This window comes from Mesocricetus auratus, unplaced genomic scaffold (genome assembly GCF_017639785.1).
Source record: "Mesocricetus auratus isolate SY011 unplaced genomic scaffold, BCM_Maur_2.0 Super-Scaffold_15014, whole genome shotgun sequence".
Classification (NCBI taxonomy): domain Eukaryota; kingdom Metazoa; phylum Chordata; class Mammalia; order Rodentia; family Cricetidae; genus Mesocricetus; species Mesocricetus auratus.
In genome coordinates this window covers 14,402,349-14,427,920 of record NW_024429186.1, presented here as the reverse complement: position 1 = coordinate 14,427,920, position 25,572 = coordinate 14,402,349, and the positions used below count along the sequence as shown (strand labels likewise).

At 50.0% G+C, this 25,572-nt stretch overlaps 1 protein-coding gene across 4 annotated transcripts in view; it reads right to left on the bottom strand.

The window, feature by feature from the left end:
• Nucleotides 1-25,370, bottom strand: part of Syne3 (spectrin repeat containing nuclear envelope family member 3) — a 92,430-nt gene extending 67,060 nt beyond the window's left edge. For 2 of the 4 annotated variants that reach the window (XM_040742557.1, XM_005068354.4), the window contains exon 1: nt 13,231-13,327. The gene's annotated coding sequence lies outside the window, so the exon portion shown is untranslated. Of the gene's footprint in view, nt 1-6,470; nt 8,060-13,230; nt 13,328-25,264 lie in introns of those variants that run through there. The other 2 variants (XM_040742560.1, XM_040742558.1) reach the window with 2 other exon arrangements.
• Between the last annotated feature and the right edge of the window lie 202 nt (nt 25,371-25,572).

Sequence of the window (25,572 nt, the reverse complement as noted above, 5' to 3'; positions counted from 1 at the left end):
TCTCTAAAACTAAGATGGAATGACGCCCAAGATTGACATAAACCTACACACACAGAGACACATAAATACACACACCAAAATAAATAAATAAATAAACGGACGTCTCTAGCTCCTTCTAGAATGTCAATTCCCATGCAACCACAACCTTCCCAGTCATGTTCATCACTCAGTCCCCTACCCAGGACAGTGCCTGGCACACAGGGCACCTGAAGAGAGAATGAAGGAATGAACCTCCACTGTGGAAGCGAGCTTCTTCATTCTGTGGAGACAGAGCTTCTTCATTCTGTGGAGACAGCCTCACAGGGCTTCTCTGCACCATGCTGGGGACCACCTGCTGCTCATGGTAAACAAAGCAGCCCCAGAGAGAGGCTGGGCCTGGTTTGGGGAAAAGGGGACTATGTGAGGAGAGAGAGGACTCTGCCCAGGGGAGGAGAGACAAGGGACAAGGTGGCTCCTCTGGAAGGACCGTGGAGGCGGTGGCTAGGGAGAAGGCGCAGACAGAGAAGACATGACGTGCAAAGCATGAGTTAGCTTCCAAGTCATTTATCTCCAGCTCTGAGGGAATAAGGACGCCCCTCTAGCCCACACATGCCCACATTCACAGGGATAGTGATTAGTAAGTACGGGGTTCTGGATAGGCAGGGTTGTCCCCAGGACAATGAAGTTTCCAGCTTCTCAACAGACAGAGGGACGGGGTCTTTGAGAAAGACTTCTAGAGCATGGAGGCCCAAGAGAGAGGCAGTAGCCCCCTCACATCCATCCCCATTCAGAACAGCAGGGATGACCTGAGGTGATGTCCACCACCCTGAATGATCCTGGTCCTGGTTTGGGGGCCACTTCTTTGGTACTGAGTTCAGATAAATATTCTCTCTGTGGCAAACTGAGGACATAATGTCCCCTCCCTAGGTCCTACCCCACCCTGCCCTCTCAGGCTCTCACAGTGTCCTGCAGCCTGCATGTGTGCTCTCAGAGGCAGCCAGGAGCCAAGCAGCTTCTCCTGGAGACCACAAGGGACGCTTTCACTAGGGACCAATGCCTGGGTGCCCCCATCTCCACACCGGACATAGACAGTTCATCCTGCTTCTAAAGACAGCTGCTTCCGGTCAGTCATTGCCTCCTGTACCAGAGTCTCATCTCCTGAGGCCTCCTCCCAGCCCAGCTTTGACATGCAGAGTGACACTGTCCAGCAAACACACATCCTGTGAACAGAGGCAACAGCACGAGGGAGGACACGTCCACCTACACACACACACACACACACACACACACACACACACACACACACACACGCACGCACGCACGCACACGCACACGCACGCACGCACGCATGCACACAACCAAAGCTAGCAGAGCATGCTGCCTATAATTGAAACCCCAGCATTAGGGAGACTGAGGCAGGAGAAATGCCACAAGTTTAAGACCAGCCTGGGTTATAAAGCAATTACCAGGCCCAGGCTACATAGCAACAGCAAGACTTAAAAATAAATAAAACAACTACATAAAGATTAAAAAACAATCATCATAATATAAAGCAAAAATTGATGCTAAGTTTTAAAATAAAAAAAAAACACCAAGGTTTAAACTAATCATAGGCTCATCTCCACTCTTGTTTGGCAACATTCTTCCAAATGGCCACTCCAGAATCCTGTTCCTTCCAGAACCTTCTTCACTTGTCCAGAAGACACTCAGAAAAAAACAAAAACCATAATCCTTCCCAAATGTTTGTCTGTAGGCTGGAGCCTCCGGCCTGGAACTCTCTGTGGAGCAGTCCCCTCAGAACCCCAGCTGTGGGAGTTGGGGAGGCCCCTCAACAACACTGATCCTCCAAGAATGTGAGGCCCAGCAGGACGGAGTTAGGAGAACTCCAACCTCAGGGTAAAGAAGCTGATTAAATTAATGCGGTCAGCAAGTTCCCAGATCAGTTGGCTGTAATCTCCTGCAGGGCCCAGCAAGGGCATTGTCCAGAAGGGGCTGGGTATTTGCTGATTAAATAATCAAATGATTTATCTACTTTCAGTCAATCAGCAGACACAGCATTGAAACCTACTTCAGACTGCTGTGGCTGGAGGAGAACTCAAGGCAATGCTCCTGTCTCAGCCTTCCTAAGTACAGGGATTCAGGTGTGAACCATGTCATGTCCTGGCAACCAACAGGGCCACCTCCTGACCCAGGGCTCCTGAATGACCAATTTGCCCATGAGCCAGTGAGACCCGGACACCCGTGGACACTGAAGTCCTGTAATATATTCACCAAGTTTGCAGGGCAATGGTGACTCCAGGGAAAGATCCCGAGGACCAGAGAGAAGCATCTCAGAATGCTGGAGAAGAGGCAAACACATCGTACTGAGAGAATTCTCCACACCAGCCCCAGTCTGACTAAAACCAGCCCGGAAAACCCCTTTGCTAACCCACTCATCACTGTATCCTTGCCTCTGGAGAGTCCTGGGTTATCTGCACCTGAGGTGAGGGCCCCACCCTTCAGCCACTTGTACACATGACACGCCTGGACATGCACACACTTGGCCTCCCAGCACGGTGCCAGGTTGCCCTGCAAGGGTGTCTCAAAGGAACGAATGGAACCGAGCCCAAAAAAAAAAAAAAAAAAAAGTATAGATTGTTCCTTCAGTCACTCCTAAGTTGACTTTGAAAGGAAACTTGTTATCTTTGCCTCAAAAAGGGACGCACATCAATGGCCTACTTATTGCACATTCTAAGAAATAAGTGGGCTGGACACAAACAGACTTGAGTACCTCTTTCTGGATGGTGTCTCCCGTTTGTAGACAAGGACAGCCTTGAACTTCTGATCTGCCTGCTGCCACCTCCAGAGTCATGGGATTGCAAGAACGTGCCACCACCACACTTGATGTAGGCAGTGCTGGGAATTGAGCCCAGGACTGTGTGTGAGGGGAGTGACGGAAAGAGGACAGATTAGTGCCACCCTGGAGTGTCCCAGGCTATCCCAGGCTAACTCAGGGTCCTCAGCTATCCCCAACCATCAGAATTGTCTGGGAGTGTTCAATTGAAACAAGGACGCAGCCTCACTCCCACAGGTTTCTAGCTCTATTCACCCACTAGCAACCCAAGTGACCATGAAAATATCCTACAATCAGGACTGTTACAGGAACCAGAGAGGGCCAGAGATACAGCTCAGCTACTAGAATGTTTGTCTAGCACACACACAGTGCTGGTGGCACATTCTTGTAATCCCATGGCTCTGGAGGTAGCAGCAGGCAGATCAGAAGTTCAAGGTTGTCCTTGTCAACATATCTGGTGCTCTGAGATCGTAATACCAAGTTTCTCTGTCAGTCATGCATTGCCCTTGGCTTGGAGCTTTTCCCTTTTCTGGGTTATACATTGAGAACCAAGGCTGGAAATCAGACAGCAGGTTCCACTCATTGTGCTGGGTTCCACTGTAGAGACCTTGACACTCCCTACACCCTGGTTAACTCCATAAGAGAAAAAGGCAACTGAGGTGTGTAGCTTGTATACCATCACCTGAGCCTAGGGCACAGTCACCAGCAGCTGTGCCAGCTCAGCTCCCTGCAGGTGCCCTGGGTGGAGGAGGCAGCCTGTCCTCCCCACCTGGGAGCACTCAGGAAGAGGGGGAGTTGTTCAGGGATGGATGTTCAGGGATCAGGGAAGGTGTGGCCAGCTCCTTGGCCAGGCGAGTTAGCCCTGTACAAGAAGGTTACAAGATGACCAAGATATACTGCAGGCGAGAAAACCAGGGTCCCACCAGATCTGTCACACTGCACCATAGGCCCAGGAATACACAGAAACTGACTAAACAGGACGTGGAATTGACCTTTGCATAGAGAGATGATGTAAGAAATACTTTGCCAAACGGGTGTTGATGGCACACACTTTTAATCCCAGCACTTGGGAGGAAGAGGTAGGTGGATCTCTGTGAGTTCGAGGTCAGCCTGGTCTACAGAGTGATTTCCAGGATAGGCTCCAAAGCTACACAGAGAAACCCTGTCTCAAAAAACCAAAAAAAGAAAAAAGAAAAAGAGAAAGAAAAGAAGAGAAAAGAAAAGAAAAGAAATACTTTGCCCTGTAGGATGACCAAACAACTCAGGGACTCCTGGAGGCTCACCACACAGACATAGCAAGACTATAAAAGGAGGCCCTGTCTCCCCGCTCTCCTAGAAAAGGGAGTTCAGGCCCAGTGAGACGGCTCTTGGGTGAGATTCAAAGGGCCTGCAAATCAGTCAGATGACTCTTCAGGTAAGGGGACCTGCCACCAAGCCTGATATCCTGAGTTCCATTCTCTGGATTGGGTGGTAACAACAGACTCCAGAGAGTTTCCTCTGCTCTCCCCTGTACATTATAATATACACGCTCTCTCCTGTACATTATAATATATACACATATGCTTGAAAAAAGTGTGTGTGTGTGTGTGTGTGTGTGTGTGTGTGTGTGTGAGCACCTAAAGGCTTTCCAGGCCCAGCCCGCTGAGCTTCCCTCCCTCTAGGTCATCACCAGCTGGGGGTGGCCTATGTTTAGAGCACCCTTTCTACCCACCAAACCATTCCAGCAGAGCAGGGACATGTCCCTGGCATCTTGCTACCCATTCCATCTCAGTCAAGGTCAAGTATGCTGATGGAATGCAGTTGTCCAGGGTATGTGGGTTACAGGGCGGAAGAACCCAGATCCCAGCCACAAACACGTGTCTCTCTGGCTTCCAGACCACAGTCAGTATCTGCTAGGAGCTTCGTGACTAACCTTGCTGCTTCCTGTGGGTGACAAACACAGGAACTCACTGGGCTATCCTCAGTCCTCCTTACTGAAGCCAAGACCTCACCCAGGAGTAGCCAGCCTGGGCATCTGGGTGGTTTTTCCCAGAAAGAAGAAGCAGAAATAAGAGAGGCCTCTAAAAGGGGGGAAAAAACTTTTAAAAAATCTATTTCTTAAGATAATATCCAAGCAAAGTTGAGTTTGAAGTCCATAAATAGACAAGCAAGCAAATTTCACAATCAGGCTGGCTGCCCAGTGCTGGGTGAACGACCGGCCGTTTAACCTGGCAACTTCAACTAGCTCACGTGCTCCCTACAACCTCCAGTCTGTGGTCAGCGAGTCTCAATGGCTAACCAACAAGTTGCAAGTGGAGTTCTGGGGATAAAGGGGGAGGGAACAGGGAGGGTTCTCCAGGGTGGGGCTCTTGCTCTGGGGGACCTGTGGCATCCTGGCCCCATGCACGGTCTTGGTGAAAGGATTTCCTCTGAGGAATGGTTTGGAATAGGAGAGGCCCTGGAGCTACCGAGGAGCTGCCCGGCTGGAAGGTTGAAGTCTAGGGAGGGTTGTGAAGGTTTGCCCTCCACTTTCACAATCAAGCCGCAATGCCTGGATCCAAGGACCTGAATTCAACTCCTAACCCCATTGGCACCTGACGATGACAAGACCAGGTTACTTAACTCTCTGTCAAGCAGGGGTTATGTCAGCACACCTCTCTGAATTGCTGTGGGATGAGGAGAGGTAAAGAACACTGTGCAATGCTGGCCCGCAGCAAGTGCCCACTAGAGGCTGGCCTTCATAGCAGACTGGGCAGAGAATCTGCTGTATGGCCCAGGCCATCCATCACTGCAATCCACAGGCATAATCAGCCCTCTGCTTCTACAAGGATGCAACCAGACAGACAGAAAATACTTGCATCTGTCCTGAGTGGACTCATTTTTTTATTCTTCCCTAAGTAATAAAGCCTAGGAACTAGTCACATGGCATCTACCTTATGTAATTTAGAGAGGGTTTCAAGTGTGATGCTATAATCCCAGCCTTAGGGAAACTGAGGCAGGAGGGTTACAGTGAATTCCATGTCAGCCAAAGCTATACATTAAGAGTTGGATATAGCTCTGCTTGCCTGTAATCCAGTACTCGAAGGCTGAGATAGGAGAATTTCAAGTTCTAGACAGATTTGGATTATAGATAGAGACACTGTCTAAGAACAAACAGCTTGGATTATAGAGACCCTGTCTAAGAACAAACAGAAGCACACTAGAAAGAAAGGGGGGATGTATGTAGTGAGTATAAATCATATAAAGACATGTTATAGAAGGATCTGAGTGTCGTAGATTTGATAGTTACTCTTCATTGTCCACGTGATGGATGTAGACTCACTATGGAACCAAACCTACCGGTGTGGTTAGGAAGGTGTTCCCAGAAAGGTTTACCTGAGGAGGGAGACCCCGTGAGCACAGGCAGCAGCACTCATGGGCTGGGGTCCTGAGCTGAATTAAAAGGCGATAGGGAGAAGGCAAGCCAGGCATGCCACGCCTTCCCTCCAGTGACAGACCGTACCCTCCAACCCCAAGCCAAGATAAGCCCTCCCTTCCTTAAGTCTTTCCCACAGGTGTTCTGTAACAGTTCATCCCGTATCCTCGGGGTTCCTGGAACCAGCCCTCTGGAGACGCCAGGAGGAAACATACACTGAGTGGCAAAGCTGGTTGGTGTCGGTCCCTGCCCTGTGTCACTCACCTGTAAAGAACAGACAATGGACACAGCTGCAGACCAGGAGCTCACATTTCAGACAGTGCTAAGTGCTGGGAAGACAGTGGTCCAGTCAGACCCTGCCGGTGAATGCGGGAAGGTGCTACTGTGTGGGCAGAAAGCTCTCTCAGGCGCTGGGACCAGGAGGAACCAGGCACTGAGATCCAAATGGAAAGGCTGGGGAAGGGGAGGAGCTGGGTGTGATCCACCAATGAGGTCAAGGCATTGTCAAAGTTCCAGTGATGGCCACCCGAGCTCCCAGGACCCCTGAATGACAAGGGTCATGAGAGATGAGGACAGGTGTCACAGCTTATCTCAGATCTTCTTCCCTCCAGAGCTCACTGAGGTTCTGAGTAGCCTGGAAACACTAGGGTCTGCCCCGCCCACTTCACTCCCCAGCCTGGAGCATGAGTTCCCCTAGCATTTGTCAGGGCTTATTTAGGCTGGAAAGCCTTTTGTCTGAGTCATAATTATAACTGCCTCTCTCTGGGGTGCCAGTGAGCTGTGAAGATGAATGGGCAACAGGCGGGTGGGGAACCAGACTTGAGTTCTGGAGACCACTGATTAAATATCAATAGCAAAGGACAAGAGGACAGAAAACGGAAATCACAATCCGATGGAATCTTCTAGGAGGTGACGTCTACCAGATGGAGGAATAGCAGGGGAAGGGCAGCTGGCAGAAGTAACTGCTTGCCATAGATAGTGAGGGGAGGAAAGTCAGAACGAATGTGGGGTTTTGTGAGACCCAAAAGCATTGCTGGAGGGAGGATGTCAGACCCAACACTTAGAGAATAGGAGAGAAGTCTAAGAAATCTGTTCCTTCCTGGGTGGGTGACACATCGCAGGGGCAAATCTCAGGTCCCCAAACACCTATTGCTAGGCTTCCAAGCGAGCAAAGTTCACAGAGGCCTAAGTAGAGCCTCCCACCTTGAAGAGCAGGCAATTGAGAGCGGTGAAGGCCAGATGTCAGCTCCTCCCATCATGGAGGAAAGAGCCTACCTCAGTGAGTCAGTCTACAGAATTATTCTAGTAAATGCTTCTTGGGAGGGGCTCAGCCATTTCAGATCTCACATAAAACTTGAGCCTTAATTGGAGTCCCACCACTCCCAGCTTGGCGATGATGGCTGGGGCCTAACCCAGTAAACCGACTTTCCCATCTTCATGTGGCCATGATGTCACACCGCCATCAACAATGGCACAGAGTACTAGGGGAGGCGTGTGAGAGACAGCATTGGGTGGGAGTCAGGCGGTTCATTCTTGACCCCCAAGGACTGGAAGACGTGAGCCAGTCAAACTGGGGAGTTGGCTCAGTTGGTAAATTGTTTGCCTTGCAAGCACAATGACCTGAGTTTGATCCCCGGAACCCACATTTTCAAAGAGACACGTGGTGGCACACACTTGCAACCCCAGTGCTGGGTGGGCAGCAGTCAGGAGGAACTCTGGGAGGAGTAGAGACAAGGAACCTTCAAGCCCCTTGGCCAGCAATCTAGCCACATCAGGCCAATCCCAGGTCAGTGAGATACCCTGTCTAAAAACCAAGGTGGCCAGCTCCTGAGGAACAATTTCCCGGGTGGATGTCTGGCCCCTCCATGCACGCACACACACACACACACACACACACACACACACACACACACACACACACACACACACAAAGCAAAGACAACTTTGTCTGCTTGTGGAGACTCAGTATCCCTGTGTGTAAAATTACAAACTCAGGTTATTAGAACTCAAGATTTTCTTGCTCTCCACCGAAACTGTGACTTCTAAACACAAGTTGAACAACCCCAATGTGAAAATCAGAAATGGCTCCGAAATCCAGAACTCTGCAAGTGCCACCATGATGCCACAGCTGACCTCCTGAGTTCAAACACAAGGGCACTGAGAATATCTTATGCATAAGGTACCTAGGAAACAGAAGCGCACGGGCACCTCTCCAGAGGGCAGGCAGGAAGAACACCTTCCAGCCAAAACAGAGAAGGTCGCCAGGAATCTGACCGAGGGTGTGCCAGATACACCCTGACAAAACCAGGCAGGCCCCGGGTGCACACCCCCTCTTTCCTGCAGACAGCGTGTTCTGTGCGTGGGGCAGTGTGGCCAGGCTGGGGCTGTCAGCTCAGAGAGTCCTGCAACATGACAGCTACAAGGACCCCGCCCATCTGTTTTCCACAAGGCCATTTCCCGGTGGCCTGCCAGGCAGGGCTGGCCAGACTTTCTGCTTCTCGGCAGTGAAAACAATGTGTTCACAGCCCGGCACATGGAAAAACGAAAAAGCCCTGTTTTCAGATCTCGCTGCAGGGTTTCTTGCCCTAACCCTCACCTGCAGTAGGATTTGGAGGGAACTGTCCACTTCTGTGAACCTGTTTCCCTGGCAACAGCAAACGAGGACTGACCGTACCCAGGGCACGGTGCAGACCGGGGATGAATTACCCAATAGGATGAGGAAGAACAGCAGCCTTAGAGGACTCGGAAACAAGACTCCAAGCCAAGATCATGTACCACCTTCGGTGAGGTTTCTGTCCATGAGTCACCTTGCACACTCTGGCTCTCCCAATGTCTTCAGTCAAATTAGTGACAGCTCAGGCAGGACACCTGTGCCTCCCTGCCTGCCCTCAGGTAGAGGCTGAGCTCCCAGGGCGTCAGGCTAGTGTGACAGGTGGTGTCCCCATGAGAGTCAGGCACAGGTGTGGCCAGCCATTGTGAACTGTCCTCCTTATGTACATATATATCCTATGTTGACCTTGGCCAGGGCACTTCTCTGCATTGTTAAACCAGAAAACTGGACCAGGTGACCTGAGGTCCCTCCCAGCTCAAAAGTGTCACGATTTCATGATTTGGAAGGGTAATTAGGTGAGAACTTTAAGAAATTCTGTCTTTATTTCGAGATTCCCAGTTTTGCCATTGCCAGGTCTTGCAGGACGAATGGAGAGGGAAATTTGTGCCCCCCGCAATAAAGGAAACTCATGTATCACACAATGGGACTTGGGTTTGTTTTTTTTTTTAAACCCAGACAGATGAATGTTTGAGTCCATTGAATAATTTTCTAAAAGACTCTGAACATGCTTATTATTAGCTTTCAATTTTTTAATACTATGTAAGATTTGGCATAATGGAGAGTATATCTCCTATTTGTAATGATGGAATATGAAAATATTGTTAAAATACAAGGAAATAGTTTGGATAAAGCACTCACAGGCAAGCCTGACAACCCTCTAAGTTCCATTCCCCAGCCCCACATGGCGGAAGGAGAGAGCCAAGTCCTGAAAGTTGTTCTCTGACCTCCATACATGGGTCATGGCACGCATATGCATCTATGTACAACAAATAATTGTAATAGACATTCTACATACTTTTAAAATACACACACACACGAGGCCTGTACCGGGCTGGAGAAAAATAACAGAATGGGTCCTACTGAGAAGGGAACAGGCTCATCGATCACCAGTTACCTACCCCCAAACAGCCACACTGGTTTCCCGCTGACATCCCCTGACATCCCCTTGCCCTTTTTTCTTTTATTCATCTCCTTAAACCAGACGTGGAAACGCATGTCTACAACCCCAACACTGCAGAGCTGAAGCAGGGGGACATGAGTTCAAGGCCTTCTCTGCCTACATATCGAGACCCTGTTTCGAAATAAACTTGGCCCAAGAATGCAGCTCAGTTGGGGGAGTGCTTGCATAGAATGCAGGAAGCCCTGGGTTTGGTCTCCAGCACCAAATACACCAGGTGTAATAACACATGCCTGTAATGCCAGCACAGAGGAGCTAGAGACAGGAAGATTAGGAGTTCGAGGTCCTCCTCAGCTAACTAGCTACTCTAGGAGACCCTCTCTCTTAAAAAAAAATGCTTCATGTGTAAATTAGAATCAACACAAATGCTATACACAATGTAACATATATAAATGTTTAGCAAATGATTGACAAGTGATTTCTTTCCCAAAGAAAGAAATTCGTGTAGAAAGAAATTCCTTGTCACACCACGGTGGCATGTGGTTTCTGGTCAAGGTAGCCCAGCCCACACTTCCCAGGTGCATGCTCCTCATTCAAATCACCATCATCCTAGTGTTTTGAGCTTCATGTTTCCTCAGTGCCCCCCACCTGGACTAAGAAGATGCTAGGATTCTGTAGTTTGGGCTCCAGGGAGAGTGGGGTCCCAGTGACACTGTGTCATAAAGGCAGTAAAAGACAAACAAGAGCATAGACTGGGACTTCAGCCTCTGGTCATCCCTGCCCCTCTAGATCCCTCAGAGCATTGTCCTTGACTTATCTTAGCGTCTCTGCAACCGGGAAGGGAGTGACATCACTTTAGAGATGAAATCAGGGTTCCAGATTTGGAGACCTGTCCCCATCTGCTTCCTAGACACAGTCTCAGGCATGGTCAGTAAGCCCAAAGCTAAGAGTCCGGAGGTTGAGAGGTGTCATGTTCCTTATTTCTGTTTGCTCCTCCTGGGTCCTGTCTTGATACCAACAACGTTTTGATGTTATGGGGGGCAGGGGCATGTTCACAATCCATGTTTTCATCTTTTTCCCACCAGGGCCTTGATGATGACTGGGACCCGCCTGATCTTCAGTTTTTCCAGTGACTAACACACAACAATTGTCCTTGGATTGTCCAAGACAGGGTATGTAAAGGAATGAACAGCATTGAGTCAAATGTCTGGAGTTCAAATCCTGGACCAGGCACACAGCCAGTGGATAGCACTGTCAGCCCCTTTATCTATAGTTGCCAGCAATGGTACCCTTGCCTCCCACCAGGGACACAAGAAGTGAACCACGGAACACACTAATCCTAAAGCTCCACAGCCACACCTGAATGCCCCATCGGCTCTCTCTGATCATCCTCCTCCCAGAGTCAAGGACAAGCTTCCAGAGCAAGCAAGTGACCCAGAACAAGCACTGTTTGACAGATTTGGAGAAATCAAGGCAGAGAAGAACGAGGCAGAGACCCCAGGTTCCCTGACCAACACCTCCCACAAACCACAAACCATTCACCTTTGCTATGTCCACACCGCAGGAAACACTGTGACTACCTCACCTACTGCCCATAATGCATCAGTGACACAGGCGCTGTGGGGAGCTGGCGCGGCCCCTTTTCTGACACGGACAAATGAAACAACCAGCTAGAGGCCACATGCTTAGGTGAGGTTAAAGTGGTCACCTGATTTGGCCACACACACCCCATCCCTTACAGCAAGAAGACACAGGAGGCCAGGGGCTTCTGGGCTTACAGATTCCAGGGTCCTTTGGAGGCAATGGTCCCCCTGTCATACCATGCCTTCTAGAGTGGCTACACCAGGCTCCCCCAACAACCATAGGTCTCTCATAGGTAAAGGGACTGCCCAGGCAGGGCTGGGTCCATAGTCACTCCAAAGCATGCAAAGCCCCCACGGAGGGCAGACAGTTGTTCCCATGGAGACAGAACAGCTCTGCCACACCCTGAGGTCTTTTCAAGACTGAGAGGACAAATGATCCTGGGTTCTCATTCCTCCCTCTGTGGCTCCAGAAATAAGGCCTCCTGGCACATTCCTGCACAGCCACCCCCAGAGGGGCCTCTTTGACTCCCAGGGAGCAGCTTGGCTCAGCTGTAATTGTCAGCAAGCCGGGGAAATGTGGGAGCCCACGTGTGTTGGAGTGTCCCTCTGGGCCACAGTTCATAGGAAACCCAGCAAAACAGCCCATTGGCACACACCTTCCTACCTCCCAGCCCCTGACCCTTGTGAGCTGTTGGCTCTCCCTCCTTCTCCACCCGCCCCCCCCCCCGGCCCATTTCCCCAGCAAGAGGCAAAGAAAGCTAAGCCCTTTCACAGAGCCAAGTCCCCATGCAACATGGATCCTGGCTGTGCCTCCTTGAGCAAGTCACGCCCCCTTTCTCAACTTGTTTCTTCTTTTCTGGGTAGATGAAAGGGATTGTCCAGTTAGGCTGCAGGGCCAGTAAAACACGCAGTTCCCTGCCAAGAAGATGAGTCTCTTTCTCCCACCCACGAGGTATGGGGGTTGCCCCTCTTAGCATTAAAGCCGTTCACAAGCATACCTTGGCTATCCATTATAGAAAGAAGCCATCGCTACAGAAGTGTAGCAGGTCTCCGAGACACAGGGAAAGCGTCCCAGAGCCAGAGATTAAATGTTCCCACCCTTGGAACAGTTTTGAAGCAGGGGCCACCCAGGCTGTGTGAGACACCGGGCTTGGGAACGGGCTCCAGATCTGATATCAAGTGGAGCCAACATCTAGTTCCCTTAGGATGGGACCAGTGAGAGTGTGCCGCTCGCCCCGTCCAAGGTTACATAGCGAGCTTGGTGACTGAAGGAAACGAAGCGCACAGGTGGGACTTCCTTCCTCCCTGCGCGCTCTCGGGCTCTCCTTGATGAGTTCATGGTCCCCAGAATGGGTCATTCCGGGCCCTGGGTACTTATGAGGGCATTTGCAAGTCCTCCGGCCTCTAGAGGCGAAGAAGGGAGACCAAGAAAGACACCTGACCCCCGGGACACGGTACCCCAGGCACTGCGGCGTTTTACGGCCGAGCCTCTAGGGTACCGGGATTTCGCAGCGGGTGGAGCGGTTGTATTTGAACCGAAGCCCCGCCCGCCTGCAGCTGTCACGCTGGCCGCCGCCCCCGCGCTCCTCCCCGGGTCCCCAGACTTCCCGCGGCGCCGATCTCAGGGAACTCCTCAGGACAGGGGTGCGCTGTGGACCCTGGCACGACCCTCCCTGACCCCGCGAGGCCTCCCGCCTCCCAGTCCGCACTCACCCTGCCCGGAGCGTGAGGAGCGCGGTGCCGCTGGCAGCTGGGCCGAGTCCCTCCTGCGCCCTGCGTCCCGGGCGGCTCCGGGGCGGGGCGGGGCCGGGCCAGGGAGGGGCGGGGGACAACACGACCGCCCCGCCCCCTTAGGGACCCACCCGGAGCCCCGCCACGCCGCACATGGGGAACCAGGGCGGAGGACGAATCTCACCACTAAGGCGCAAGAGGACGGGAATACCGTGTTCATGCCAATCTAGAGGGCCTACGGATCCGATCCGGGGTCTTCACCAGTTCCAGCCCATGCCAGAGAATCGAGGGGGGACCATCCAGGGGACGGATGCCCTAGGGAGTTCTCCTGTCAGTCCAGATTGGAGAGGGGATCAGAGGATGGCAGGTGTTGCCCTCACAGAGCAGAGCAGGGGACGCAGGCAAGGTCACCAAATGCAAGAATGAAATGACATCCATCAGTCAACCTAATAGAAGGTGCTCTGCCCCATCCCTTCTCACTCCCCCGCCCCCTAGCCACCTAGACAGTGAACCTCCCGCTAAATCCAAGCCCCGAGAGTGTCCATCTCCTCCCTTTGCAGTCCTAGCCCAGCTCAGCACTCTTCTATCCCATTGACCAATCCCTGTCTCAGGCTCTGAAAAGAAAGTGTTAAGTCTTCTCTGCCCCAGGGCCTTTGCACTGGCAACTACCACTGCAACTACCACTACTGCAAGCCAGCGAGCCAGCCGTACCACCTGCCAGGTTCCTAGGGTTTGCACCTAGTCGTCCTCCCTCCCCCTCCCCCTAAGACCTTGTTCAACCTCATTAAAAAAATTTTTTTAAAGACAAGACAAAACACCCTGGGACTCCTAGTTATTTATCTCTTCCAGGCAGTAACAGATCTTCCTGATTGAGTCTCTCTTATGAATGGAGTGCCTGCTGCCAAGGAGATCACAATTTGAAAAACTAGTGCCACATGAGCCTCTGTCTTCATGGCACAGGCGTAACCAGTCCACTTAATAGATGACAATGGAGAGTCTCCAATACAGGCCCAAGGCCATTCACAGTGTCCCCCTCCTTGGTTTCTTACAAGCTGGCAGAGTAAGTCTGTGTACAAGCCACTGTCCTCAGAGATTGGAATCAAACAGGATCAGTGTGTGTGTGTGAGAGAGAGAGAGAGAGAGAGAGAGAGAGAGAGAGAGAGAGAGAGAGAGAGAGAGAGAGAGAGAGAGAAAGGAGGAAGGAAGGAAGGAAGGAAGGAAGGAAGGAAGGAAGGAAGGAAGGAAGGAAGGAAGAGGCAGCGGTTAGGTAAAGCTCCTAACTCCTGAGGATTAACACTGGGGAGAACCCAGTTTGAATCGGAATGCCAGAGGCTCTGCCACTCCTTAGTTGGAGCCCATTCATTAAATCATAATTACTCTGAGAAGACCCAGCACACAGGGCCTCCCCTGGTCTAGCACCTCTGCTTTTGAGTCCATCAAAGTGCTGCTGGTGCCCCAGCGGGTTAAAGCAGCCAGGCAGGTGGTGACTAACAGTTATCTCACATTTGGATAAGGCTTCTGCTTTTCAGACTGCTTTCAACCGGCATGCCCTTGTTAAATCCTACGAAAGATCCTCCTGGTAGTTAGAAGTGTCATTAGCTTTGTCTGAAAGGAGCACCAAAGCGCCTAGGGGTCAGGTGCTTTGTACTGGGGCGGAGCTGGCCCTTCCGCTGCTGTGAGTGCTGGAGTCATTGGCCCTCTGAAGTCCTAGACCCACAAGTGCAAACTGGCCCGAGGCAGCTAGGAGTTACAAATTACTAGCTGCCTGCCTTTAATCCCAGCATTCCTCAGGCAGAGGCAGGCAGATCTCCGAGTCCAAGGTCAGTTTGGTCTACAGAGTTCCAGGTTAGCTAGGGCTACACAGAGAAACCCTGTAGGCAGGCAGTTACTCATCCTTGGTTTGCTCTTCTGTTAAAAAGGTCTAACACAGACGTTTGTATGATTTTACGAGTGGTGTCCTGAGGACCGATTGGCAGGAGCTATTGCATTATGGTTCTGAGTTTGTTCTGACGGCTAGGGTTTCTGGCATATGATCATTCAAGTTTGTCATCAAACATCTCCAGAGGCCGACTATATGCTAGTCTCTGAGAATGTGGGGAGCGGTTCACAGGGGTGAACTGTCCCTACTGTTAGGACAAAGCATGAGGGAAACCTTGGTGGATTCCATGGCTGTCGAGGGTGACCCAGGCAGGGGACAAACACACCAAGCAGACAGAGCTTAAGTGAGAAGTTTTATTAGAAAGGGGAGGAAGGTGGAAGGAAAGAAAAAAGAGGGAGACACAGAGACACAGAGAGGACAGAAGAGAAGAGGAGACAGGAAAAGTCCTGTCTGTCCCAGGGAACAACAGGAAAGAGAGAGGGGAAAAGAGCATAAGTGGGCGGAGTCTTTCATTTAAAGGGTCCTTTGCACCTGTGCACAGACTATGCAATCCTGGAACCCTGAGCTGACCAGGGTACTGCCTGAGTGCATTCTGCCAGGTGACAGGGGCAGGCCAGCATAGTCCCTGGCTCCTTACACCTACCATGGCTAAGACTTTCAGAGCAGCAGAAATTCAAACTCCAAGCCTTGCCTTTCTATTGTTTATTAACTGATTGAGCCAGGTAACCCTTTAGAATACTGGAGAAGGGGGGGGGGGGGGGGGGAAACAATGACATTGCACAGGAGAAAACACAGAAAAATGATGAAACAAGGACTGCAGAGTGCCATCAAATGTTAAAGTTCTGGTGAGATTGCTATGCAAGCATGAAGCCTGGTGCTCATCACCAACACTCACACAAAAGCCCAAAGTACTGGCACACATCTGTTGGGGGGGGGGGTGGACTCCAGGAGCTCTCTGTCCAGCCAGTAGTTCCAGAGTTAGAGATACCTTGCCTCAAAAAGAGAAAGAAAAGTGGATTGCCATAGAGGAGGACACAATAGATGGTGACCTCTGACCTCTACATGCAAACACGCATACACAAACCACAAGCACACGCCAAGCCTTGCATAATGGATAGGTTGGCTATTTCTGTTCTCTTTGTCTTTGCAGGACTTGGTGCTTTTCATAAAGGTGATGTGTGCATCCATCAAAACCAGACTTCACTGCACACTGGTGTCTGTATTTGTTGGTATTGTGGATCTGGTTTGGAACCCACTGGGAACTTAGCTCCAGTGGTAGGGCAATGGCATAGCATGCATACAGCGCTGGAGTCCATCCTCAGTTCCAGTAAGAACAAAAATAAGATAGCTGGGTTTTCAGTTTTGTTTTGTTGGTTTTCTTGAGACAGGGTTTCTCTGTATTGCTTTGGAGCCTGTCCTGGAATTCGATCTGTAGACCAGGCTGGTCTCGAATTCACAGAGATCTATCTGCCTGCCTCTGCCTCCCAAGTGTTGGGATTAAAGGAGTGCGCTACCAACGCCTGGCTAAAATAGTTTTTAAATTACATTTCTTTTTTTAACTGAAGGAGGGGTCCCATGCCACGGCGAGCACGTGGAGGTCAAAGGACAACTTGTGGAAATGGGTGCATTCTTTTTACCGTGTGTGTCCCAGGGATCGAATTCACACTTGTCAGCAAACACCTTTTCCACCCAATCACCTCACTAGTCTAGGGCCTTGTTTTCTTCACTGATCCTTTTCCGCTTCGAAGAAGCCCACACAAACGGAAGAAACCCCGAGGAAGCTGGGCTGTAAGTGTGGAGAGAATTCGCAGCTAGAAAGTCATTAACTGTTGCTACAAAGTTAAAAAAAAAAAAAAGGTATCTGGAAAGAAAATTCTGGCAAACAGCTGGGGGAAAGCCCCTCTGTCATCTCTGGAATTGAGCACAGGAAACCCCGCCCGTGGCCTCCCTTTCAGAGGCAGCCTGGAGAGGCAACCGCAAGAAGGGCACTAAAATTATGCCTTTCGGAAATTCTGACTCACTCGCTGTGGGGTTGTTGGTGCAAGGCAAAAAAATGCCTCCCAAAAAGTGAAGTTCCCACTGTTCCCACCCCTTCCTCTGTGGCGTGTCTCCACCGACACTCACGAGGAAGCTGGAACCCACTCAATGAACCCAGAGAGTTCTTCCAGCCTGCTGCACACCGGCAGCTGCTTAGCCAGCCTCCTCGGCCACGCCTCCATTCCGTAGGTGTGATTTCCTATTTGTTTGTGTGTTCCGCCTCCCCGGGAAAGATTAAGTGGGAAGTAGGGATGGTTTTGCTAGCTTAAGCAGCCCCTTTGCATGGATGGGTAAACAGAGGCAAGAGGGGGAGGAAAGTGGTACCCAACCCAGAAATCCCAGGAGTGTCAGTGCTGATCTGCAAATGTCCGATCCTATCTCCTGTCTCTTGTCTGGCTTTTCTTTCCGTGATGGAGTGATTATGCAATGACTGCTGGCTAGGCACAGATGAAACGCCCCCTTTTGGTGCCCATTTCTGGGGTACACATCCAGAAAAGTCTTTCTCTGAGCATGGAGAGCTGGTTCTCATCCCTACTCTACTCTCAGCGATTTTTCTGTTTTGTTTGTTTTGATGTTTTTTGAGACGGGGTTTCTCTGTGTAGCCCTGGCTGTCTTGGAACTTACTATGTAGACCACGCTGACTTCGAACTCACAGAGATCCACCTGCCTCTGCCTCTGGAGCGCTGGGATTAAAGGTGTGTGCGATCACTGCCCAGCAGATTATATATATATATATATATATATATATATATATATCTTTGTGTCTGTCTTCCAGTTTCCCAAATCTTACTTTACACTGCCCCACTGGGGTCCGGCTAGAGCCCACTGCCCTGGTAGGTTCAATTCTTTGGGTAAATTGCCAAATCTGGACGGCTGCCTCTCAGAACTACCTCTCATGGGACTAGAGTAGCAGTGCTTTTCTGCACACTGACTTGCCCTGCTTTTGTTTTTATGGTTTTTGGTTTGTTTGTTTTGTTTTTTTAGCCTATGGTTTTGTGTTTGTTCTGCAGCGCTGGGGAGCAAATGCATGCTACGCAAGCACTCCACTAACTGAACCATGTCCCCAGCCCTCGCCTTGATTTGAAAAGTGAGAATACGGTATGGGTTTCCACAGGACTGGGTTCTAGAGTGACTGAGTTCTAGCCATGCCACTTTGGACTTTGGGTCTTTTTAAAAATATTCATAGGTTTGTCTGCTTGGTCATTTAGATCATTGGTTGCTACTATGTAGCCTTGGCTATCTTGGTACTTCCTATGCAGCCCAAGCTAGTCTGGAATTGTAGCAATCTACCTGCCTAAGCCTTCCAAGTGGTGGGATTGCCACTCTTCTTGGCAATTTAAAAAAGTGATTTTATGGGGTTGGTGATGGTTCGTGCCTTAAATCCTAGCACTCAGGAGGTAGAGACAGGCAGATCATTGTGAGTTTGAGGCCAGCCTGGTCTACAGAGCGAGTTCCAGGACAAGCCCCAAAGTGACATGGAGAAACCCTGTCTCCAAAAATAAATAAATAGATAGATAGATAGATAGATAGATAGATAGATAATTTTTTCCCTCCTAGTTAGCTTCAACCATCAACTCAACACACCCAGAATAATCTAAGGGAGTCTCAGTTGATAGACTACATCTATCAGACTGGTCTGTGGGCATCATCTTTATGGTGGCACTGTGGGAGGTGCCATTCCTGGACAGGCAGCCCTAGGTTGTATTATGAAAGCTGGCTGCACAGGAGCCAGTGAGAACAAGACAGCAAGCTGTGCTCCTCAGTGGTCCCTGCCTCTGCTCCTTCTTGAGTTCCTGTCCTGACTTCTCTCAGTGACAGACCCTGACCTGGAAGTGACAGCCAAATAAGCCCTTTCCTTCCTGGTTGCTTTTGGTCCTGGTATTTATCACAGCCACAGAAGCAAACTAGAAGAGTTGTTTTAAACTAACACCTGAGGATGTAGCTCAGTTGGCAGAGCACTTGCCTAGCATCCGTATACCCTGGGTTAGATGCCGAGCGCTGGATTAAACAGGCAGAGTAATGCATCCCTGTGTTCCAGTTCTTGGAAGTTGGAAACAGGAGAATGAGAAACCCAAGATCATCCTTCGCTACATAGTGAACTTGAGGCCTGCCTGTCTCAAAGTAAAATAAAATATTTAGTATACAAAGAATTGGTTTCATTGCAACATTTCTCCCCATAACATATATATATATACATACACACACCCCATTCCAACTCCTGGCTCTACCCTTTTTTTTTTTTTTTTTTGGTTTTTCGAGACAGGGTTTCTCTGTGGCTTTGGAGGCTGTCCTGGAACTCGCTCGGTAGTCCAGGCTGGTCTCGAACTCCCAGAGATCCACCTGCCTCTGCCTCCCGAGTGCTGGGATTAAAGGCGTGCGCCACCAACGCCCGGCTCTGGCTCTACCCTCTTGCTAGTGTATCTGGTCTTTCTTTATATCAATAGTTCTTGGAGACTTTTTATTAATTATGAAAGCTAGGCATTAGCTTAGGCTTGTTCCCAACTAGCTCTTAAAACTTAAATTAAAAAATAAAAAAAACAAAAAAGAAATAAAAAAACATAAATTAGAGCCAATCTATGTTCTGCCATGTGGCTCAATACCTCTCCCCAACACTGTATGTTCAGCTTTCTCCACTGGTGACTCTTCTGTACCTCTGATCCTTCCCAGAGTTCCTATCTCTCCCTGGAAGTCCTGCCTATACTTTCCTGCCTAGCTACTGGCAATTCAGCTCTGCCAATTAGAAGGTGCCTCAAGCAGGTGAAGAATGACAGAGACACATCTTCACACAGTGTATGGAAAGATTATCCCAACACTTCTGAGTTTTCTAGTCTGTGACCTAAGGAAAGTGGAAAAGACCATCTCTAGCTTATTTCTACAAGCTAAAAAATTGTGAGAGGGGCTAGAGAGATGGCTTATCTGTCTTTCCAGGGGACCTGAGTTCAATTCCCAGCACCCACATGGCAGCTCACAGCTGTCTGTAACTTCAGTTTCAGTGGATCTGACACCCTCGCACAGACACACAGACATACATGCAAGAAAAACACCAATGCATATAAAGTAAAAATAAATTATTTTTAAAAAATTAAAATTTTGTGAGAATCATGGGAATGGAAAGGTTACTCATTGTTAAGAGCACTGGTTGCAGCCCAACAGTGGTGGCTTACACCTTTAATCCCAGCACTCGGGAGTTAGAGCCAGGTGGATCTCTGAGTTCTAGGCCATCCTGGTCTACAGAGCAAATTCCATGTTATACAAAGAGCACTGGCTGGCTTTCCAGAGTAGCTGGATTCTATTCCTAGCTCCCACATGATGGCTCATAACTCTATCTAACTCAATTCAGGGGATCTCATGTTTTCTTTTGGCCTCCCTGGGCACCAGGCATGCACATGGTTTACAGACACATACATGGAAAGCACCTGTACACATAAAATTTTAAAAGGAGAGGATCTTAAAAAAAAAAAAGAAGTGAGGCTCTTGACCTTGTTAGACCAGGGTTCCCGACATGTGGGTCACATTTCAAATATCCACATTGCAATTCATAACAATAGCAAAATTACAGCTACAAAGTAGCAATGAAAATAACTTTATTGTTGGGGGTCACATGAGGAACTGTATTAAAGGGTCAAAGCATTAGGAAGGTTGGGAACCACTGTGTTAAGCAAAAACACATTTCACTGTGACTAGACATTTTTTACTGCTACGTTTCAGGAAAATAAAAAATGCTAGCATATGGTTGATTAGACCTTAATTCTGAAAACTGGAAACCTTCTGGAAGAGGCTTCCTGTGTATCTCCTGGAGAGAAGCCAGAGCTACCCTCTCTGCTTCTGTGGGCTTATGTTAAATGTGTTAACTATGTGTTTTACTTTGAGATAATTGTGAATTTACAAGTAGCTACAAGAAGTTTCACAGAGACACCCCTCTCCCTTCCCATTGTGCAGCAGCGCAGCAGCGAAGCAGGCTGCCTGCATCTTGCAGAACAGTGATAGGGTATCACAGGGAGGGCACGGACACAGAAACCATCAAGACAAAACATTCTGCTGCACCCAGCTTCCGCCTGTCTGATCTGCTCCTGTTGAACGCTGGATACATCAACCCATTCTTATTTCTGTGGCTTCTTTGTTTGTTTATCATTTTAAGATAGTTATCTATACCTCAGCTCCTCCAGGTACAGTGGCTTAAGCCTGCAACCTCATTGTTCTGGAGGACCAGGTGTAGGGTTTGGAGCTCCAGGGCAGCCTGGGCTACATAATGAAACAATGTCTCAGACACATATAGAACGTAACCTTTCAGGCTTGACTTTTTCCAGACTTTTTCCACTCTTCGGTTTAGGAAGAGCGTTAGCATATTCCCCTTGCTGAGTCCTGGTCCATGGCATGCTGGTTTAATCATCTCCCCGAGGAAGGATATTGGTCGCTTCTGGCTCTGTGCTTTCTTGTGAAGACACCCTAAGCGGTCTGCACATGCGTCTTCACGTCTCCAGTTGTTTGGTATAGTCCCCATAGGCAACCCCACCCACTTTGTTCTTCCTAATAATTTATTCCTCCAGTGCACGAACTCGGTGAGGGTTGGGGGGAAGGTGCCAGTTACTGCTCTGAGCCAAGCTCTGAGTTGTGGAGATCCAATAAAAGCAAATTACATGTTCCTGCAGAGTGTGTGGGGGTAGCAGCACCAGGACACGTGGGACACTGAAAGAACAGCAAAGGCCAGGCCGTGCTGCATCCTGGACTCCTAGAGGGACCTAGAGACAGGAGAAGCAGGAGACGGCCCGAGTGTCTGAGGGAAGGCCCTCTGGAGAGTGAGGGTTGTGGATTAACTTGGGTGACAGAGACTACTAAAGATGCTTTGCATTTATTAAGGGCTTACCACGAGGCAAGCAGTACTCTGATTCTTTGCCTGTATCACTGCTCTTCTTGCAAACCTTGATTATCATCTCACTTTACAAACGAGGGAGAAAAAATGATCCTTTGTCCATCATCGCCCAGCTCTCATGCCCCTCATTAGATATGCAATGGCAGGGTTTATGCAGGAGTGACCAGAGGGACTTTTTGGGGTGAGCTGGAAACTTCCACTTTTATGTGGGTCCTAGGGACTGAACTCAGGTCACCAGGCTTGTGTGGAAAAACACCTTTCCCGGCTGAGCATCTCACCATCCTCCTAGTCTCTCAAATTCTGTGTGGTAGCCGGAGCAGAGGACCCTTTTCTGGGTCGTGAGTAAATTCCAGTTGGGTTCTTAGGCTATTCCATACCATGCTCTGTTTTGCCCAAAATGTTGAAGTTTGTTCTGGGTCAAGGTTATCGATAAGATAAAATCCGCTCTAGCTTTGGTAGCATGGGAAAGGGTATATCTGCTGCCTGAGAGCACTGGCCAGGCACACTACCTCATCTGCGCGTGTGCAAGCCCAGATCCCCTGGTCCTGTTGAATTATCTGCCTGTGCAGCAAGAAAACAGAGCTTCGGGCTGATGGCACAGGGCACACAGGGCCTCCAAGCCTGCCGCACATAATGAATGTGGTTTTGTTTTCTCGGAATTGCCTCGTACCAGGGAAGTCACGTTCCTGCTCTGCTTTCTCCGTGGTGACTAAACAAGCACTGTGTGTTCACCGCACTGAAGGTCGCCCACCCTTCGAGCCTCGTCATTCGTATTTAAACAGCAGCATACTGCCAACCTGGCCTGTGGGCTTGTTTCCTTTTCTTTTGAAATCTATATGCAGCCTTCATGATATCAGTGTTTCCAGCCCTGGGGTGATTGGCAGAGAGAAAAAAAAAAAACCTCCCAGGATCAAAGCCTCCTGACTGGGTTACTCTCTGGGCCTGACACCCCCAGCAGGCTGAGCAGGGTCAGATGTCTTATCTCCCAGCCCCCCCCCCCCCCACATACCCATGAAAGGAGTCACCAGTTCTTCCTGTCCTCTCAGTGGCAGCTGTCAGGGGGATCATGTGGTGCATGATGGTAGAATGTGCCATGGATTTGAAGATCTGCCCCAATGTGGCCTGCTGTAATAAACTGAATCCTGTCTCAAAAACCAACCCAGGAAGAGGCTGCCAGGGAGGAGGTGTCTCTACTAGGTGGCAAACAGAGAGTCTTGGTGTCTACTGCCTGGAGACATGGTTTTCAAAGTCGCTGGAGTGTTTTCTCTGTTTTCTGAACCTGTGATAATATTAGAAGCTGTGCGATAGGCGGGGTGCCCAGAGAGCCGCGGGAGGCCCGGGAGTCCAGCCCTGGCTGACTCCCAGAGGCGTGGCCTTGGCCTCCAAGCCAAGGCAGCAGAGCCCAGGCCTGCGTTTGTGCCACTTCCACGCATCCATAAACAAACGGGTACTCTGTCTTTGGGGGAGGGAGGCCTGCATTTGGGGCCTGGGCTCCCTCAGATGGAGGGCGCAAGGCTTCCAAGTGTCAGATAGGTCCACGAGAGGGCTGCACGTGACTTGTAGGATGCTGTTCTCCCAGCACGAGAGCCCTTACCATCTTTATCAGAGTGGCTGTGACTGCTGCATGGGTTCCTTGTGCGCGCGTGTGGGTGCGTGCACGTGTGTGTGTGTGTGTGTGTGTGTGTGTGCGCGCGCGCGAGTGTGTGGGTTCGTGCACATGTGTGTGTGGGTGCGCGCGTGCCTGGCTGTTGATGTTCCCTGGCTAGAAGGAGGAGGGGCTGGGAAGAGGCGTCAGGCCATCATCTGAGATTGCAACCACTCCTTCCTGTACCCCCTGCCAGTTGTGTGTAAGTAACTCTTGGGAGTTGAAGGAGTCATACAGTGTGGAAGGTTAATTGAAGGGGTGGGGAGACTCGATGAATGCAGCTATGGGGAAGTTGTCATCCATGCTGGGGTGAGACTTTCCAATGTTGTAGTCTTTGGGGTCACTCACAGTTCTGTGGAACCCCTCAGCCATGCTTGTTAAGTAAGTCTAGGAGATGCGTCTCGGTTTCCCTAAGCATTCTTCCGTGGAATCGTGTTTGGCCCTTCACTGGTGCCCTCTGGGGTGAACAGACACTTGTTCACATCTCCCCAGGAAGCGTTCACTCAACAGCGACCAAAACACATTATGTGTAAAATTGTCGAAGAATTAAACAGAGTTTAAAGAGGGAATCTATTGTTTCTTATGACAATTTCCCCCCCCCCTCTGTCTCTGTCTCTCTCCCTCTCTCTCTGGTCACATGCACACACACACACACACACACACACACACACACACACACACACACACACACACGGAGGTCAAAGGTCAACCATTGGAAGTCTTCAGACCTCAACCACTCTCCATCTTACTTTTTGAGGCAGGATCTCCCATTGAATCGAGCTCATCGATTGACTAGGGCACCTTCTGTCTGCTTCCCCGGCGTGAGGATCATAGACACACGTTGCTGGGCCCAGCATTTTATGTGCACGCTGAGTATTGAACCCAGGTCCTCATGTTCGTGTGGCTAGCAATTTGCCCACTGAGCCATCTCTCCAATCACAATTCTTGATGTTACCAGGGCCCTTCCTGAATAGTGAAAACCAAATTTCACTGTGACAGCCTAATTCCAGGAACCTTAGGTTAGCTGTTGCTGATTAGCACCTGACCCAGACAGGAAACATGCTTTCCAAGTGACTGCTGTGAGCCCTCGCAACAGCAACTGCCCAAGCAAGACCTTAAGACCTTAGATTCCACATTTTCTCTGTGATGATGGAGTGGGTACACAGAGAAAAACAGCCAGTGCCACTCAATGTACTTCCTGGTTTGGTGAGAAGCATGGTCAGCAGGCAGAAACGAGCCTCGTAGGAAGCCAATGGAGAGGCAAACAGATGGTATTCCCATCCCAGTGGCCTCGGACATTGAAGATCTTGCAAGCACCATGCAAAAGGGTCAGCTACCGGCTTTTGCAGTTGGGGCATTTTCTTCAATTTCATGCAAATTCTTGTTCCTTATTGACATAAGTGGGGAAAATAGCAGGGCCCTCTGCTTACTTCACAAGCTCTCCAGATAGCCTAGAACACAGGCTCACACACAGAGGTCACTCACAGCTAGAATTCCCCCAACTCTTTCCCGAGCCCCGGAAAGGGCGACTGGCACCAACCCCAGCCACACCTCTCACTGCCCAAAGAGGAGGCCTGGCCCTCACCTGGTCTCTCTGTGGCGTGGACATTTCCCCCACTGTCCTTCTCTCCGTCCTCCTTTTCAATCCTCTTCAGGGCCCTCCCTCCGCAACCACACAGACCTAGGGTTCTTCTCGTCTGGCCTTTCTCTCTCCAGGCCCACGCCTACCTCCGTTATTGGTCAAAGTAGCTTATTGTGGAGGCAATCGTGGAAACAATCTCCTCTTTTGGCTGTAGCCTGGTGATTTAGACATTCCTCACGCGCCCCAAAACCACAGCGTCCTAATCCATGGTCTCTCTTGGGTCTCCACCCTTCTCCTGTGTTCCTCCGAAT